At 41.9% G+C, this 20,416-nt stretch overlaps 1 protein-coding gene across 3 annotated transcripts in view; it reads right to left on the bottom strand.

Annotated features, from left to right (window-relative positions):
- ABCA5 (ATP binding cassette subfamily A member 5) overlaps positions 1–12,468 on the bottom strand; it is a 72,983-nt gene extending 60,515 nt beyond the window's left edge. Inside the window, exon 1 of one of the 3 annotated variants that reach the window (XM_072781006.1) lies at positions 12,321–12,468. The gene's annotated coding sequence lies outside the window, so the exon portion shown is untranslated. Of the gene's footprint in view, positions 1–2,546; positions 2,640–12,018; positions 12,154–12,320 lie in introns of those variants that run through there. The other 2 variants (XM_072781004.1, XM_072781005.1) reach the window with 2 other exon arrangements.
- Positions 12,469–20,416: the final 7,948 nt, after the last annotated feature.

Below are 20,416 nucleotides of genomic sequence, written 5' to 3'. Positions count from 1 at the left end.
CATATAATCAAAACAAAACCCAGTCTCAATCCAAAACAACTCAGAAAGAGAAGTTTGTGGAAAATATCACCTCTATTAAGAAAAGAAAAATCAACAGATGGCAATGTCAAGACGACAGACTCTGGAGTATTCAGACGAAAACTTTAAAGTAGATACTTAAAAAGTATTCCAGCAAACAATGGCAAACACTCTTGAAAATAATGAAAAATTAAAAAAAAAAAAGATGTAAAGGAACACCAAATAGAAACTTTAAGAACAGAAAACGAGTAACAAATAAAACCCATGGAATGGGCTCAACAGAGATAACAGAAAAAGTGAATTTTACAGACTAATAGAAGCTACCCAATCCAGACCACAGAGAGAAAACAGGTTTTTAAAAAAATTAACAGTGCCTAAGAGAATGATGGACAATAACAAAGGTCTAACATTCCTTATCAGAGTTCCAGAAAGGAGAGAAGAAAGACTGTTAGTGATAAAAAAATATTTTGGGCAAGAGATAAAAAATCTACAAGTTCCAAGAAGCTTAATGAATCCCAAACAGTATCAATCAGAGGAAATCCATATCCATACACATCATAATCAAACCATTAAAAATTAAAGACTAAAAAATCTTGAAAGCACTCACAGAACAACCATGCATTACCTATACAGGAATAATGAATGACTTGAATGAGAGCAGATCTCTCATAAGAAATTCTATGGCAAAACTAGAAAACTCCTACACAGCTGGTGGGAGTGCTGGTTCAGCTGCTAAAAAGTTTGTCAGCTCCCCAAAAAGTTAAGCACAGAATTATCATATCGCCCCACTATTCCATACACACACACACACACACACACATACACCCAAAAGAATACTTCTAGGTACACACACATACACCCAAAAGAATACTTCTAGGTATATACACCAAAAAACTGAAAACAGGGAATCAAACAAGTGTCTGCTCAGGCAGGTTCATTGCAGCACTATTCATAATTGCCAAAGATAGAAACAGTCCAAATTTCCATAAGCAGATGAATAGATAAACAAATTGCAACATACACACACGCACACAGAATTAAATATTATTCAGCCATAAAAATGCATAAAGTACTGATATATGCTATAAGGATGAAACTCCAAATCATTATGCTTAATGAAAGAAGCCAGATGCAAAGATCAAATATTATGTGATTCTATTTATATGAAATTTCCAGAATATATAAAGCCATAGAAATGAGATGGAGGCTAGTGCTTGCACAGACTGAGGAGAGGATACAGAAAAACTGCTTAAGGAGTAAGGGTAATTTTACTTTGAAGTGAAGGAAACAAATTTCACTCTTTTTTTTTTTTTTTTTTTTAAACAGTATGATGTAGGGGCACCTGGGTGGCTCAGTTGGTTAAGTGTCTGAATTCAGCTCAGGTCAGGATCTCCAGATTGAGCTCCAAGGCTGGCTCCTTGCTCAATGGAGAGTCTACTTGCCCCTCTGTCCCTCCTTTAACTCATGTTCTCTCTCAAATAAATAAAATCTTAAAACAAAAACAAAAATAGTATGCCCTAAATCATTGTCACAGGTCCAGTATCCCTTATCAAGACTATCTTTACCCTTGAAAGTCCTTGGAGCTCTTTCTGCCGGTGGACCTCTGCTGGAGCTATCTCAATTTTTCAGAGGTTATATTAAACTCAATAGAAGTGGCCAGAGTCTAAACTGCAATCTCTGTGGTCTTTATTCCAGTTTGCTTATCTCCGTAATCTAGACTCTACACACCAAAGGGTATTGAGGGCAGCTTGAAAAAAACAAGGGAGGGATCCCTGGGTGGTGCAGCGGTTTAGCGCCTGCCTTTGGCCCAGGGCGCGATCCTGGAGACCCAGGATCGAATCCCACGTCGGCTCCCGGTGCATGGAGCCTGTTTCTCCCTCTGCCTGTGTCTCTGCCTCTCTCTCTCTCTCTCTCTGTGACTATCATAATTAAATAAAAATTAAAACAAAAACAAAAACAAAAAACAAGGGAGCCTGAGTGGGTTAGTGGTTGAGCATCTGCCTTCAGCTCAGTTCATGATCCCCAGGTACTGGGATGGAGTCCCTCATAAGGCTCTCCACAGGAAGCCTGCTTCTCCCTCTGCCTATGTCTCTGTCTCTCTTTCTCTGTCTCTCATGAATAAATAAATAAAATCTTAAAAGCAAGCAAGCAAACAAAAAAGTCCTGTTAGGCCATCTTCTAGAACATTAATTGTTGCCTTGTATATAAACCTATTTGATGAGGGCCACTGGTGTGACTTCCCTCCAGAACAAGAACAATCCATTCCAATCTGGCTAACCATCTCATACCTATATAAAAAAAAAAAAAAAAAAAAAAAAGCAGGCAACTTTTAAGAAGCAGCTTGTCTTACCCAAAAGTAAGTATAAATTAAGTTTGGATTAAATAAGTATCCTCTTTATGTGCACAAAGAGAGATTTTTTTAAACAACAGAATTATAGACAACTTTTACTTTCTCTGTGCTTTTTTCTATTTTATCAATTCTCCTATTAATATGTGTTACTTATGTACTAAAAAAATTATAGCAGCACCTGGCTTGCTCAGTCAGAAAAACACAGTTGCTCAGTCATGCAACTCTTGATCTCAAGATTGGTAGTTCAAGCCCATGGTGGGTATAGAGGTTACTTAAAAAGAAAAAAGAAAAAATAAATTTTAATTACACAATTAGACATACTGTAAAATATATTAAATAAGTAAATTAAAAACAGCAGAACTAATAAAGCAGTCAAGAATGGAAGATACGTTGAAAATAAATTCTCCCAACAGCCTCATTCATATTATATCAGATTCTGTAAAGAACTGATGATAATCATCTCTAGGCCAAAAAAGGAACAAAGAAAAAAGAAAAATTACACTCATTCAAGGATGATTTACTACAACACAAGAGAAACATTAACCAGTACAGCAAGAACATTCTCATTATCTGCCCAAACACATTGATTTAGTGGGTACCAATAAATTATTCATTCAAATTGAATGCTGCATGCTTAAGTCTTCATTTTCAGAAAATAGGCCCCTCATAAAGGTGCTTATGGACTCATAAATGTTCTTCCTCCTTGAGAACTACTTCCTGAACTCAGGGTTTTATGTTTAACAGGCTTATCCAAAGTTCATCAATACTTGTACCCACTCCACCACTAGTCAGGGCTTTTTACAGCAAAATTAACTTTTAACCTCTGATATGGTAAACAAAGGCAGAGTGAAGTGCAGATAAAATTAAATGTCCTCATAACCCACAGCCCACTGACAAATAACTTGAGACAGGCAGAGCATAAGTTCCTCCAGGAAGCTCCCAACTGTCTTAATCTTAATGCCATGCTAGAGAGGAAAAACTATCTCAGTTAATAGCCAGTCCTCCACCATCCTGTGGGTCTTCTTTAGCATATGAAAATCCTTCTGAATCTTCCCCATCTTTACTTCCCCAACCCCAAAGTATATCCCTCTCACAATCCCAAAAGCAGCAGCTCTTCCTGCCCTCAGGTCTTATCCCCATACTTTGATAAAACCATCTTTTTGCACCAAAGACGTCTCTAGAGTTCTTTCTTGGCTGTTGGCTCTGGATCCCAACACTACTCCAAAAACATCACCCTCCACCCTCTCACCATGGCAAGAGACAGACAAACCATTGTCATCACCACCTACCACCACCTCTAAGGCTACCCCTGATTTATATCAATTAAATTTTCTCCTGGTAGTATGAAATTTTTAACCAAGAGATCAGGAGACTGGGAGTCATGTCAACAGTTCATTAATGGAAACATTTAAGAAAGTAAACTCAGGGGTGCCTGGTTGCTCAGTGGGAAGAGCAAGCCAGTCTGAATTTGAGCTCCATGTTGGGCATAGAGCTTACTTTAAAAAAAAAAAGTTCATGCACTCTTGGTCCTAAACTTTCCCCTATAGTAGGTTATCTCCTGTGCCCAAAACTTGTTTTTTCTTCCTTAGATTATGTGAAATGCCCTTTATCCACTCAATATATTTTATTTTCACATAAGCTAGTGAGAATCAGATTCTGTTTCTCACAACTAAAAACACTTAACTAATATATCAGTATAATGTGTTCTTAACTCCATGGTTAGAGTATTCATTAAGGACAACAGTGATTTTCAAAGTAAGCACAGTAAGGGGAATGTTAAAAACCTGTTCACTCCCCTCCCTACTAAGTAAAGAATTCCACTGATACCATTTGGAATGCCTAGGGGCAGATAAAAAAGTTAAGAACCACTAAATTCTTTAAGTTGCTTTAAAATAATATTAATAGGGAAATGTTTCTATAGAAGATAACACACTGTGACTAATCAAAGAAGTCACTTTGGTGTCCATTCAATTCTGTTTCATGTCCTTTCCTCCAAAGCACAAAATCCCTTCATAAGCAAAAGATGCTTTCATGCTGTTTTCCTTCTGCTCCTAAGCTCCCTATTCTTTAGGCAGATTTTTCTGTCTTCATCCTTTTCCTTAGTCAGATGGTCCTATATTGCATTTTATCCAGGTCTCTCATAGAATACTTCCTACTTATTGGCTAGATAATCTCATCAATCTGAGGCTGAGTTGATCCATCATCATCTGTCACCCCTCTCCACCAAAAAGGATTCAAAATCAACACAAACATAAATGGAGCTAGCAGCTGTTTTAATATTCACAAAAAAGGAAATACTGCATCTATATATGATACTTTTAAAATATTTCTATTTTGAATTAAAATAATACCTTTTTAAGAAGAGGTTAACTTACCAGGTAAAATCCCAAATTAACCGCTTCATCTATGTCTAGAAGAGTAGGTGTCTGTATTTAAACTGAGGCAGTGAAAGCCTGTAGATGGCTGCTGATTTTCAGCAGGCTGGCACTATTCTCCACCCCAGCACACACAGTGAAAAAACAATAGGCTATCATAAATCCAAGCAACATCTTCAGACATGCCGAAAGAAACTGGAATCAGTAAACATTCACACCAAAACAAATACCAGGGGGAGACACCGAAGTCAACAACCCCAAAAACTAATAATGTTAATATAAGCGTGTGACCTCTGGAGGTAAACCAATTAAACACGAATCCAGCCTCTGCCACTTACTAGTTTTGAGACTTTGGGCAAGTTATTTAATTTTTCTATGTTCGCTCATTTGTCAATGAAATAATAATAGTATTCACTTGCTTGGCTTACTAGAATGACTAAAAGAATTAATATACGTAAATAAAAATTAATATATGAAAATGGTGTCTGTTATGGCAAGTAATTATACACTTTGAGACCTATTGTATATAAAATCAGTATAACTAATATCTTCAAAAAGACAACAAAGAATATCATATTCATGAAACAAAAACAAAGCAATTAAGAAAAAACCTACCTATAGAACCTGGAAATGAAACAGACTCATAGAAAAAAATTCTCAGTAGATGGGGCAAACAGCCCCACAAACAAATCAGTAAGAAAGAGCACTGAAGAAATCTCCCAGAATGGATGAATGGTAAAAGTGAGAAAAGCCAAAAACGATTAAGAAATGTGTTAAGAAATCATATAAATGGATCACATGACTAACCGTAGAAAGCAAGATGGAGTCACTTATGTCATGCAAGGGCCTGTGTCAAACAATATCATGATCAATTAAGGGTACTGACTGCAGCTACGGGGTATCACCAAGATCAGCACTCACTGACAACACTCCAGAACGGCTAACAAGCAGAAGCAGAGGAGGTCTGTGAAGGTCCAAGAATGATTAAATCCCTTTAAAAAGGGAGGATTTTTGCAGCAAACTGTCAAATTCTTCAGATGACCCCTTACGTCTGACCACTTAAAAAGGCAGCTGCTACCAAAGGTTCTGTCTGACCGATCTCCAAATGGAATCGAGAACCTTCAATGCTCAAACACAGTAAGCATTAAGTGCAGAGAGCTGACCCAGAGAGGACCAATGCCTTATCTCAACTGTGAGCCTACATATTGACTTCATGTTTGGTTCTTTGTTAACTTCCTACCCTCTGTGAATTGTCTTATGTTCTGCTTTGTGCTCTGAGTAAGAAGCCAAGTTAATCACATGGTAAAATGTCACTGAGTGTGGGATCCTGTAACCACTTTATATAACGTTAACCTTGCTTTATGACTGACTAAAGCAGACATTGTGGAAAGACCCAACTTGTGTGTGCACCTTCAGAGCTTGCTCATGACACTGACCTAAACAAAGTAATGTTTCTTATGTTCACAAGCTCTAGTCTAATCATGTGAAAATGTTAAATTTCAGTAACCTTGAACCTCTATTTATGCAACTTATTAAAACATCTTAAAAAAAGAAAATCCAATTGGCTGTTTCCTTCGTGACATGAAACAACCGGTTTAGCTGTTTTAAAAAAATGAAACATTCTTAACATTGATTTTTCATAAACTTTTTAGCTTAATGTTCATCTGAACAGTACTTTCAAAGCTAAGGACGGGTTTTTGTAAACAGACACAACAGTGAACCTATTTGTCCTCCTTAACCCCACAACCACAGTTTCCAAGCAGGCCCAAATGAAATGGGCCATGGGGATAAATCAGGCATGTCTGCTCTGCATAATAATACGAGGTACTAACTCTACTGTAAAAGATTCCTCGCAAACTATGGGTGTTTAGGAAAATATTTTGCTTCCTCTTTCAGTGCCCAAACCATATTGGCTCTGCGAATGTCTGCCCTTTGGGAAGAAGAGAGAAACAAAAAAGAATAAGAAAAGGGTGCCTGTGACTCATCCTGGTAGGGTAATCACAAAAGTCCCTTCTTCTCACCCTCATTCTCCACTCTTCTGCAGAGTTTTTTTTTTTTTAATTTTTTAAAATTTATTTATGATAGGCACACAGTGAGAGAGAGAGAGGCAGAGACACAGGCAGAGGGAGAGGGAGAAGCAGGCTCCATGCACCGGGAGCCCGATGTGGGATTCGATCCCGGGTCTCCAGGATCGCGCCCTGGGCCAAAGGCAAGCGCCAAATCGCTGCGCCACCCAGGGATCCCCTGCAGAGTCTTGAATGGGAAATTAGAGTGCAGGAAAGATGTGGAAAAGGAGCACTTTCTATACTGAAGCCAAAGATAAAGATGTATCTCAAATGAGACCAACTCCTATAGGTAGGTGAATGAGGTTTCCTGAAAGAAGGGTGGTTTAAGCAGAGGTGATATGAAAGTGATGCTTTGACAGAAACATACAACTGAAAACAAGGCTGCAAAGTTAGAAATGAAGCGTGGCCAGCAAGGGGAGATCTGTGAAGAGTTAATTTATCAGGTGCCTTCTCTTGAGCCATAAGAAAAGCCCTATTTAGCAGAAGGCTCAAAATGTCTTCTTTATTTATTTTTTTTAAGATTTTACTTATTCATGAGAGACAGAGAGAGAGAGAGAGAGAGAGGCAGAGACACAGGCAGAGGGAGAAGCAGGCTCCATGCAGGGAGCCTGATGGTGGGACTCGATCCCGAGTCTCCAGGATCACGCCCTGGGTTGAAGGCAGCACTAAACTGCTAAGCCACCAGGGCTGCCCTAAATGTCTCCTTTTTGCACTATAATTCTCATTAATTATCTCAAACTTTATAGCTCTATAAAGGCACTCAAAAGAATAAAAGGAAAAGGCAAGAAAGGATGTTTAGCCAGCCCCACATTTGACACAGTAAGTGGGAACAGGATCACACAAACACCTCAGAGTTCACTCACTAGTGATGGAGTTCATGAAAGCCATGGCAGAGCTGGAAATGGTGGAGAGGACCACATAACATCAAAAGGAGCTTTGTGAGTAGACAACACATAGGACTTTCTCTTTTGCAGCATATACTAGAAGACGATCCTTGAAAGCACAAGCTAACAACTGAAATACAATAAAACTTCCACTGGCATGTTTTTAACAAATCACATGTTTTGGAAAACATAATACCTGATATAGTTCCAAGACAAAGACTTAACAGTCTAGTATCTTTAACACTGTCTAACAAAGCCAATTCTTCACTACTAAAAACAGTGACTACAACACAGAAATAAGAGTATACAATTATATTTAAACATTTTAAAAGTTACTTTCCATTGCTCCATAGCATACCTGGGGAATGCATTAAGGTTGGGGCTTTTATTTATTTTTTTAAAGATTTTATTTTATTTATTCATGATAGACACACAAGGAGAGACAGAGGCAGAGACACAGGCAGAGGGAGAAACAGGCTCCATGCAGGGAGCCTGATGTGGGACTTGATCCCGGGACTCTAAGATCATGCCTTGGGCTGCCAGTGGCGCCACTGGGGCTGCCCGTTGCAGAGCTTTTAAATAATAATTAGGTAAGTTTTAAACATCCAGTATCACTAAAGGTATAATCAAATATTTAACTTGCCTAGATAAAAACAATACATACTCAATCTATAAATTGCAAGAAAATTCAAAGCCAACTAAAGCCCATCTCTCTTTTCTAAGGTATTGATAATTGACTTAAAGACTAAAAGTGATATAATCCAGTATTCAATATCAAATATTCATTAGTTTATTTTAAAAATCTTGATTACATTATACCCACTGTGAAATATATTCTACCCTTCTCAAAGCAATAAAAAATGTTCATGACTGTTAGAAATAGTTAGAAATTATTTGAAATGTATTAGTTTTACTTCTGAGAGAAATGAATCAAGATTATATCCTATAAAAGAAAGAAACTGAGTCATCCTGGTAAGAGATGTGGTCTGTCACCTTTTTAGCAAGCTTCTAAGATTTTTGGAAAGGCTCTTTACTGAAAATGTTCCCTATCTCTAACAGATGAGTGTCAGAGGTTACTCCTAGTCCTCCAAGCAGAGATGATTATCACTACTTTCTTATGGATATCACATCCATATCCAATAAATAACTGCAGTTTTCATACTGTGTCTTCATCATTATTTTACATCTTAATCTTGGGCTTGACCACGAGATCCTTAACCAAAAAGACTGCTTTATCTTTGCTTCTCCACCACCAATAGTAATATAACCAATATCCTCTGACTGCAAATTCCTTCACCAGAGTTTGCTAAGAGTCTATATATATATATATATATATATATATATATATATATATATATAATTTTTTTTTTTCCTTAGAGTCCTTATAGATGAAAGGTCTGCCAACTACCATGAAGGAGGTAGGACCTAAGTCCAGGGTGGAGCCTGTTTTGTACAGCCCATGAGTTAAAAGTGTTTTTCACATTATTAAATGGCTGTGGGAAAGGGGGATCAAAGACTATTTGTGACATGTAAAAATTACATAAAATTCAAATTTCATGATATAAATAAAGTGCTATTCGAACATAGCTGTGCTCACTCAGGACTGTATTGTCCACGACTGCTTTTGTGCTACAATGGCAGAGTTAATTGATACAGAGACCATATGGTCCACAAAACCTAAAATATTTGCTACCTGGCTCTTTACAGAAAGTTTGCTGACCCCGTTATAGATTAAAGGAGGGAGAAGGAAGAAAAGTGGCACATTCATTTTAACCTTAAGAAATTTATACATCCAACATAATAGGGAAAAATAGACGATGACTTTGCAGATAGATAAAATTTAATATAATGTAGTTAAGTTCAACTGGAGAAAAAATGGAATGGAAATTTCAGGCAGAGAGAAAAGAATAGGAAAGCTAGAATCCTAAAAGGGGCTGAGGCATGGGCAAAGTGAACTGGGGCAAAGGGGGCAGATGTATGTTCTAGATGACACTGTAAAGACAGGCACTGGAGATGGGTTGTAAAATATCTAGTAGGCAAAATTTGATTAGACACTATTTTGTGCAGCTATATACAGCACCCTGTATTTCCTCTACCTTGTTTTTCATACCCTAAGAATAATTGTTTAATTGCCTGGCAATCATATAGTTCATTCGTCCATTCATTCCCCCAATCCCCAAACCTCGACCCACTGCTACCAGCAACAGCACACTCAAATGAAAACCTTTGATTCCTACTTCATTGAAAAAAACTGAAGCAATCAGAAGAAATTTCCAAATGTCCCACTATCCTTCTTATCTCTCTATCTACAATTATGCCTAATATTTTAACAATATACCATCTGGGTAACCTGATGACCGTTTTTGCTAAAAATCTGAACCATAAAAGCTTTCAACAAAATCTGGTACTTAAAGTTTATTTTTTGGAAGAAGAGATTAAGAATATATTTGGCTGGGGGATCCCTGGGTGGCGCAGCGGTTTGGCGCCTGCCTTTGGCCCGGGGCGCGATCCTGGAGACCCGGGATCGAATCCCACGTCGGGCTTCCGGTGCATGGGGCCTGCTTCTCCCTCTGCCTGTGTCTCTGCCTCTCTCACGCTCTCTCACTGTGTGCCTATCATAAATAAATAAAAAATTTAAAAAAAAAAAAAAAAAAAAAAAGGAATATATTTGGCTGGGACACCTGGGTGGCTCAGCGGTTGAGTGTCTGCCTTTGGCTCAGGCCGTGATCCTGAGCTCCTGGGATCGAGTCCCACCCTGGGCTCCCTGCGAGGAGCCTGCTTCTCCCTCTGCCTGTGTCTCTGCCTTTCTCTCTCTGTGTGTCTCTCATGCATAAATAAATAACATCTTTAAAAAATATATTTAAAAAAATAATATATTTGGCTGATGACTTGAAAGAAAGTCCTGCCAAATTACTTCACCAGTTTCTTAAGTAATAAAAGCCCTTTAAAATTTAGCTTAACAGGGTAAATCATAAATACTCTCTTCTTATGTTTTAAAATCTACTGAAAGTAATGCAATAATTAAAAAAAAAATACCGTCAACATGATTCAACCTGAATTTTAGGACCATTTTGCTGTTGTTGAATGGGAAAACAGTGCAATGGTACCCACATAACCAGGCATCCCATCCCTTTTCTTACATAGAATAGGTTCCTAAAAGCTTGAGCTTATCACCATTTTAATCGAATTAATTCGGGTGCTGGCAAAGATTATGATTTAGTAGACTATCAACAAAATTATTTTATATGATCATCCTCTCCACTAACCCACGGGCAGAGATTATCAAAACTGTATTTTTCTTGGTACTCTTCCCACACAGTATCTGGAATACAAGAGACATTCAAACAATGTCTTGTAAAATGTGAATAAAGCTGCTCTGACCCTGACTGTTAAGAATTCCTTATCCCAAACCCTGTTTAAAGGGAAACAGACTCGAACAAGCACATAGTCAGGGATTACTGCCTTTTTCAGTTTGATCTCAACCCAAACAATCCCAGGAGCCTGAACTACCTATGTTCTCTGAAGATACCCCTTCTAACGCTCTCCTGGGCAGACACAAAATACGGCAGCGGAGAGAAGCCCTGGGGGCGGGGGTGCTCAGCGGTTGAGCATGTATCTGCCTTCGGCCCAGGGCGTGATCCGAGGACCTGGGATCGAGTCCCCCATCGGGCTCCCTGCATGGAGCCCGCTTCTCCCTCTGCCTGTGTCTCTGCCCCCCTCTCTCTCTCTCAGTGTCTCTCATGAATAAATAAAATCTTAAAAAAAAAAAAAAATACGGCTGCGGGTAAAGCCAGCAGCAGAATGGAGCGTCAGTCAGGCATCCCTGGGCTGGAATCCCCATCCCGCCTTTTTGTTAGCTGAGCCCCTCGTAGGTGCCTTAGCCTCTCCGTGACCCATTTTCCACCTGCGCCCGAGCTCACCGGGTGGCAGCGTCAGGATCAGGTGAGGTACCTGGGCGCCCGGCTCAGAGTCGGGGGGGGGCAGCACATCTCCCCTCCCCGCCGGGCCCTTCGGAACGTCCTCCCCAATGCACGCGTCCACCTACATCCTTTCAGGCTTCATTTGTTCCAAAAGGCGCACGTTAGGGCACTTGGGGGGCGGGGGCTCAGGGCGCGACCCCGCGGCCGGGACGAGGCCCGCGCCACACGCGCCCCGGGGAGCCCGCTTCCACGTCCGCCGGCGTCTCTCAGGAATACACACGACACGTTAGCTCGGAGCACAGCAGCCCCCGCCCGCCCCGGGCTGCCGGCGCCGCCAACCCGGACCCCGGACCCCGGACCGGGCTCCCCGCTGCCCGACCCGCTTTCGGGGATCTTTTCGCTAACCTTTTTCACGCCCCAGCTCTTGCCCGCGTTTGAGGAATCGGGGCATTTCCCCTCAAACCGTGTGTGGCGAGACCCGCGCGCCCTCCTGTCACCCAAACTCTCCTCACACGCAGGGAAGAGCGCCCCGGGCCGCGACCCGAGGTCGGGGGGGCGGGGGGCGCCCGGAGGGAAACGTCCTCGCACAGCCCCGCCCGCCCCGCGAGGCCGCCCGCGCGCGACCCCCGCCCCGCCGCCCCCTCGGCGCCCCCCGCCCGCAGGGGCGGCGCCGCTGCCCTCCAACCCCCGCCCCGCTCCGGGATCACCTCAGGGCCGAGCCGCAGCGCGGTCAGGCCGGGACGCGCTCCGCCTGGGGAGACGCTCCGCGCGGGTGACGGAGCTCGGCGACCCGAGAGTGTGCGTGTGCGTGTGTGAGAGGGCGCGGCCCCGCGCGTGCGCGCCCCCGCCGGCCGGCCCGGGGCGCCCCAGAGCCGCAGCGCCCGCAGCGCGCCTGCCCGGGGAGCGCGCAGCGTCCGGGGCCGCGCTCCGCCCCCTGCCGCACGCACCTGGGGGCGGGGCTCCGGGGGCGGGGCTCCGAGGGGGCGGGGCGCTGGGGACGCGCGCGTCCGGCGCACGCTGAGGGGCCAACGCGCCTGCGAAGCCGGCGCACCTGGGGGCGGGGCTCGGGGGGGGCGGGGCTCTGGGGGGGGCGGGGCTCCGAGGGGCGGGGCGCTGGGGACGCGCGCGCTCCCGGCGCACGCTGAGGGGCCCACGCGCCCGCGAGGCCGGCGCACCTGGGGGCGGGGCTCTGGGGGGCGGGGCTCCGGGGGCGGGGCTCCGAGGGGCGGGGCGCTGGGGACGCGCGCGCTCCCGGCGCACGCTGAGGGGCCCACGCGCCCTCGAGGCCGGCGCACCTGGGGGCGGGGCTCCGAGGGGGGCGGGGCTCCGAGGGGGCGGGGCGAGCGGGGGCGCGCTGAGGCCGCCCCCTCCCCCTCCCCCCCGCGCGCGCCCGGCCGCAGAGCCGGGGTGCCCGTACCCCAGCCAGGCCCTGGAGCCCGGCATCCGCAAGGTCCCCGGGGGCACAGGCAAAAACCACCGGCCTGAAGTCAGGGGCTCGGGGTTGAGTCCACGCTGCGGCCTCCTAGCGTGTGACCTTGACCCGCCTCTCCCGTGGCGCCTAGGTTTAGGAGCCCTTTCTTGCCTGTTGGCCGGGCTTTGAGGGGTCCTCTCCCAGGACTGCATTTAGATTCTCTCCGCTGCCCCTGCAGCGCCTGGGTCGCAGCGTCCTCATTCTCCCCCACCTGCTACCTCGCTCCCGCATCAGACACCGACCTGAGACATCTGGATGCTGAGGATGCTTTTAGTTTCTGAAGTGTCCCCAGGAGAGCCTGGGAATGTGGCGGATCCTGAATTTTCCAAATGGCCTGACACACAGGCATCTGTGGCAGATTCTAAACCGCACTTATTTTTGCTAAAAATATAAACCGATGTTTTGAATTTTATTGCCCAAAGTGGCCTAAATGGTAGCCAGAAGTTATTATAAAGGAAAGAAAAGCTCAAAGTTAGCGTTACAGATTTTCCTCTCCAGATGTCTGTATGGTCACATTTCCTGCACAGTTCTTTACTTTGGGGAATTTAACTGTTTAAAGACTTTTTTAAAAATTCCGTTAATCCTGTGTACATCATGTTTTTTTACATATCTTTGTTTTTTCTGCTTCTCAAATCTAAACCAAATCTCTCCAACTGTCACTGCTAAATTCTACAAAAAAAAAAAAGAAAAGAAAAATCAAGGTATCGGGTTTTATTTATCCTACCGAATATGGATTAAGTGAGAAATTCAAAGAGGTTTAGCAGAATCTGTAATGATTAAAATCTGGCAGTTGATGTGCAGCGAGGGGGAAATAGAATGTCCTAGAAACTATGCAGGAAAACTGAAGCAGGCAGGTAATAAAAACTATTCAACCATGTATTTTTCCTCTTTTGAAATATCTAGGACATGTTACAAATTCAAAAGAATGAATTCCCAATGGCCTAGGATTTGTGGGCAAGTACACGGATGGAGGTCAAAGATAAATAAACTTGGTAAAAATGTGTAACTGAAACACGTAGTCACCTCAATGCTGCAGTTGTACTTCTCACTATTGGCCTCAACCTGCTCTGATTTCAAGAAGTCTCCTCAATCTTTTCTATGACTATGCAAGGCATTTGCTTCCTAAGCTTATTTCTTATAAGATTCTCCGTTATTCATTCTGTCTGCTGGTGCTTCTACTCGTTTCAAGACCAAAACCCAGTTCTCTGAAACTCGTTCCCTCCGCCCATCAAAATGGTCCCACTTTCATTGCAATTGCACACATGTTCTCGTCTTGTTCACATCATTTTACTTAGGTACAGTCTCTTCAATTAAACTGCATATCTCTAGGATCAAGAGTTTTTTTCTTATATCAGTTTGAATTTCCAGGTCTTCTGCATCATACTGTGTGGTACATGTTGTTGATAACTAAGGATGAAAAAGCACATGTACAAGAGTATGCAAATATTATTGTCAGTATACCCCCACAAGATATCACCACTCACTCAACAAAATCTACCTAACACAAGGAAGAGAAGATAATAAATTCTTCTTATGGGATGGATCATAAAACTATATGGTTTGGGGAATTATATAGAGAGAACACTAAGACATTGAAATAAAAAGACTGTTACGGAAAAATATATTGACCATAACATATTTCACTGTGCTTCTGAGCCAGCTATTTATCAGTTTTTGTGTACCTTGTAAACAATTTAGCCACATAAATCTCAATCTAAATTTCCATAGTTACCAGGTCCCAGTTCTAAAGCAGCTACAGGGAAGATGTTCCTTTTTGAGCCTCTGTATCTAGGAAATAGCAAACAAGCCAAACTGCTTGGTTGTCATGACGGCAACTCGAATCCCCATATCTCATTAATAGATTTTTAGACATATAAATCACAGGGGAATACATAGATCATAGAAGTCATAGACTGAGACTTAAACAAGTTGCCTAGCTGAACAAAATAAATGGTGACCAGAATTTTGACAGTATTTAATGTAGAAAAAGAAACTTACGCTTGCTACCCTTTTCCTGATGTCACATTAGGACATTATCTTACATGATCATCAATACACTGAAAATGAGATATACCAGTTTTAAATTATTACTATTAAGCCCTCTTTATAATTTCTTGTTTTTAAACATTTACCATTTCTCCAAGTTAAAAAGAAAGTGCCAAGAGAAGGGATGTGGTTTCTAAATTCAGGGTTTAAGTTAGGTATAATTTAGAAGAGTTTCAAATTAGAATCTTTTTCTAGAATAAGGCCAGACAAATAAAGAAACACAGCCTTGAGTGACAACGTAGAAAGACAATCTTGGCGTCTTCAGCAATAGAATTCCAAACTACCATCTCAAATGTGGCTCAGATTGTTATTAAATAGCTTAGGGAAATGATGAATTAATGATCAGTGGAAGGTTGGAGATGAAAACGACTTTGAAAGGTAGTTTTAGGGGCACTTGGGTGGTTCAATGAGTTGTGCATCTGCCTTCTGTTCAGGTCATGATCTCAGAGTCCTGGGATGGAGCCCTACATCGGGCTCCCTGCTCGGTGGAGAGTCTGCTTCTTCCTCTCCCTCTGGTCCCCCACGCAACTCACATGCTCTCCCTGCTCTCTCTCAAGTAAATAAATAAATAATATTTAAAAAAAAATAAAGGTACTTTCAATTTGTTTATGATAGTTTTAGTTTTATTACAGGAAAATTAGTCAAGGAGATTAATATGTAAAGAATACCTAGCCAAATTTGTTATTTAAAAAACTCAACCAACCCACAGTATGTATCCAGTGCCTGGTATTCTTGCTTAGCAAGAACCCCAGCTTTGCCGGTTTAAAAATAAAGGTAAAGAAATCAACATTAGGGACACCTGGGTGGCTCAGTGGTTGAGCTTCTGCCGTTGCCTCAGGGCATGATCCGGGGTCCTGGGATTGAGTCCCACATCGAGTCCCTACGGGAAGCCTGCTTCTCCCTCTGCCTACCTCTCTGCCTCTCTCTGTGTCTCTCATGAATAAATAAATAAAATCTTTAAAAAAATCAACAATTATCCTGAGAGACAACAAAATAAATAATTAAAGAGCATCAAATGGAAAGTGATACTTGTTGCACCGCAAACTATAAAGTGCTGAAGAGACATTGAGGGCTTGGAGTTACCTGCTACCTTCAATGGAAAAGGTGGGAAGATAGGCTTAACCAGCATGCAGTATAAGAGAGGGTGCAGAGATACAAGCCTGTGGAGGTCTTTATAAACACAGAAATAACTTATTTACGTAAGAGAATAATGTAAAGGCTAAAAAAGGAGATTTGACTCGATCTGTGTGTTTTTTCTTCAGTAAGGAAAATGGACTTTAAGGAGGTAAAAGTGAAACAAAATAGAGAACTGAAACTCGAGAGAGGTGAAGGGATAGTGATCAAGCACCTATCTGTTTCAAATAAGTTCATGTTTCCAGGCACAAATTACATCCCACAGCTGTTTACAGGTAACCTAAGACGCACAACTGGTAAGTTCAGAGAAGCTGTAAAAAATGAAAAGAGACAATAGATCACCTGCTTTCAGAAACTGCTTTAAAGATAGACACTAAAAGCTCTAGAACAGAAAAGCAAAACTCCAGAGCTCATAGTTAAATATATTTTGTGAACATTTAGAAGAGAGTTCAGTGGTCACTAAGAACCAGACCAAGCTAAGTTATACTGTATTTCTTTTTTTATTTGATTTTTGGGTTAAAATGGGAATTGTATAGTCATGATAGAAATTAACTTCAGGAAAGCATTTAATCCAGTCTTTCATGATAGTTGTGTAGATGAGACTCCAAAATAATGGCTTGATGTAATTCTAACTAGGTAAACTCGAAGTTGGGTAATCATAGCCAAAATTCTGTTCTGAAGAAAGAACCAGGAAACAAAATTATATTAATAACTTGAATTCTATGCTAAAAGATAAAGATAACATTTAACAGGAATATATGAAAGTCTCTACTTTGGTTTAAATTGAAAAATTAGGGGATTCCTGGGTGGCTCAGCGGTTTAGCGCTTGCCTTCAGCCCAGAGTGTGATCCTGGAGTCCTGGGATCGAGTTCCACATCAGGCTCCCTGCATGGAGCCTGCTTCTCCCTCTGCCTGTGTCTCTGCCTCTCTCTCTGTGTCTCTCATGAATAAATAAATAAAATCTTAAAAAAAATAAATTGAAAAATTAAGGCACATGGGAAGTACAAAATAAGATTCTGGTTCAGCCATGGGAAAATCATCAAGAGATCTTCTTGTCTGCCAAAATCAGTGTGGGTTAATAATCTATGTCAGATAGCTTGCAGCGATGCTTCTAACATTTCCATTTGAAAACACTGTGCTCACAAACCTGCCACTTCCTTTCATCCTTGGGGGATCCCTTTCTCGATATTCCCTTTAGAATTCACTCTCCCTCTGGAACAGACAGAATAAGGCCTCCGGTCTGCCAAAGATGTGTACATCCTGACCCCTGGAACCTGAAACCTATATTACTTTACATAGAAAAAGAAGATTAGGTTTGCTAAACAGCTGACCTTGAAATAGGGAGATTATCCTGGATCATCCAGGTGGACCCAGTATAATCACCAGGGTCTTCAAAAGTAGAAGAGGGAAGCAGAAGAACAGATGAGAGTGAGGACTCCACCCACCAGCGCTGGCTTTGAGGCTGGATGAAAGAATGCGGGTGGCCTCTAGAAGCTGGAAAAGGGGAGGACACCCTGAGGACCTCCAGAAAGAAATGCAGTCCTGCCAACACCTTGATTTTTATCGCAGAGCGAACGCTGTGTTCTAACGTACAGAACCACAAAATAATACATTTATATTGTTTTAAGACACTAAGTTTGTGGTGATTTGTTACAGCAGCAATAAAAAAATAATACACCTCTTACAACTTGGTTTCATTCTCTGCCGCATAGCCCTTTTATTATTAGCATCCAAATGTCCATTCTTTTCTTTTCTCCACCTAAGAAACATAATACCATAGAAAGGACAATGAATTATTATTTAGATGTTGTGAATTCAAAAACTTAAGGACTCAAGTGACTCCATAGTCATCTATGCATAGTTAGCCTATATGATCACTAGTTTTCCAACTCGTAAAATAGGATAAATAATATCTGCCATCTTTGGGTAGCTTCAATGAGTTTTCGAAATGAGGTGACTGAAATGATAAAAGCCAACTATTAAGCACATAATACGTGCTACATGCTGCTGTATATGCCTCACATGTAGTCTTTTATTCGATCACTACAATGCCACTGTGAGCTATGGACTATTATTTTCCTCCCACCAAGGCAGAGAGAAGTATTTTGGTTTTGGTATTGTTTTTAAAGATTTTATTTATTTATTCGAAAGAGAGAGAGAGGCAGAGACATTAGGCAGAGGAAGGAGAAGCAGGGTCCACGCAGGGATCCCAATGTGGGACTCAATCCCAGGACTCCAGGATCATGCCCTAGACGCTCAACCACCGAGCCATTCAGGTGTCCTGAGAGAAATATTTTGAAAGTTATAAAATATCAGAGATTACAAAAAAAATGGACATCACGGAGGGACTTGATATACAATAAAGAAGAAAGTTTTTTTCTACTAGTAATATTCCTTTAAAAAATGTCTTTTTCATTTAAGCTTTATTGATATCAACTCTCAATATTTATTCCTTACACAGTTATTCTCTTAATTAATCTGCCCATTCAATCTGGAAGTTATATTTGGGAATGCCTCTTATATGTCAGGTGCAAATGAAACAGGCATGGGACAAGGAGTTGGTAAGGATTTTAAAAATTGTAAAGAGGGCTATAGATAAGAATGGGTGTGACAGGGATCCCTGGGTGGCGCAGCGGTTTGGCGCCTGCCTTTGGCCCAGGGCGTGATCCTGGAGACCCGGGATCGAATCCCACATCAGGCTCCCGGTGCATGGAGCCTGCTTCTCCCTCTGCCTGTGTCTCTGCCTCTCTCTCTCTCTCTCTCTCTCTCTCTCTCTCTCTCTCTGTGACTATCATAAATAAATAAAAAAAAAAAATTAAAAAAAAAAAAAAAAAAAAAGAATGGGTGTGACAGTACACGGTGGTCAGTAGCACCACAGGCATGGGTGTCAGTAGGAGGAGGTAAGTGATTCACCTAATACAGACCTGAGAGGTGAAGGAACATTGTCCAAAGGGAGTTAGGTTAGGGTCCGAAGGGTGAATAGGGGTTCAGCAAAACTCTGATAGAATACTGTAACCTGTGGTATTTCAGCCTCTTACCCACTCACACTGAGTTTCTTATTCTCTACTCTCTCTGCGACTCAGAGGGATCTTGCCTAAAGGTTCATTCCTAAATACAATTTGATGTCAAGTCTCTGATGTGAAATTTTCACGTTTCATACTGAATATGATCTTGGTATCTAATCCATTTGTATCTGATCTCACATTCTCTTAATCCGATGATCAACCAGTACTGTCTTAGACCACTTTATTTCCTTACCCAATCAGAATTTGGCCCAATTTTATTAGTTAATCATAATATAAATAGGGGGCACCTGGGTGGCTCAGTGGTTGAGCATCTGCCTTTGGCTCAGGTCGTGATCCCAGGGTCCTGGGATTGAGTCCTGCATCAGGATCCCCACAGGGAGTCGGCTTCTCCCCCGCTCCCTCCCTCCCTCCCTCCCTCTACCTATATCTCTGCCTCTCTCTCTGTGTCTCTCATGAATAAATAAATAAAATCTTATCTAAAAATAATATAAATAACAAGTGAAAAATGAACAGGTGTTTCTATAGAGGAATTGTGATTACCTGTGATTACCTGTTGTTGCCACTAGATGACGCCCGTAAGCCTGAGAGACAAACAGGCTGGTTCAGTCTCTCCTCCCTTCCTGGGAACTAGAGAAAGTAACCAATCAGAGGATTGGGACATGGGAAAGAAGAAACTGCCCGAACTAAATTTTAAGTGATCCTGGTTCTCAAATGTTTCCTTAAAAAATAAACCCAACATCATTCTTTCCTTTTGGATAAATGGGACAGTAAGAAATTTAAAATTTAGTTACCTGTACATACCTTTCCTATCTTGAACCACCCTGTCCCCATTCATGCTTTATTTCTATTTCTTTTATTTTTACTTTCTTCTTTAAAATATTTGTTTCTTTGGGGATGCCTGAGTGGCTCAGTGGTTGAGCTCCTGCCTTTGGCTCAGGGTGTGATCCTGGAGACCCGGGATTGAGACCCACATCAGTCCCTGCAGTCCCTGCAGGGAGAGGGAGCCTGCTTCTCCCTCTGCCTGTGTCTCTGCCTCTCTCTCTCTCTGTGTGTCTCTCATGAATAAATAAATAAAATATTTAAAAGATAAAATATTTTTTCTTTTCTAAATTTTTAAATTTTTTTT

Source organism: Canis lupus, chromosome 16 (genome assembly GCF_048164855.1).
Source record: "Canis lupus baileyi chromosome 16, mCanLup2.hap1, whole genome shotgun sequence".
NCBI lineage: Eukaryota > Metazoa > Chordata > Mammalia > Carnivora > Canidae > Canis > Canis lupus.
Note: the sequence above shows the minus strand (reverse complement) of the source record. Positions and strands in the feature narration are given on the sequence as shown.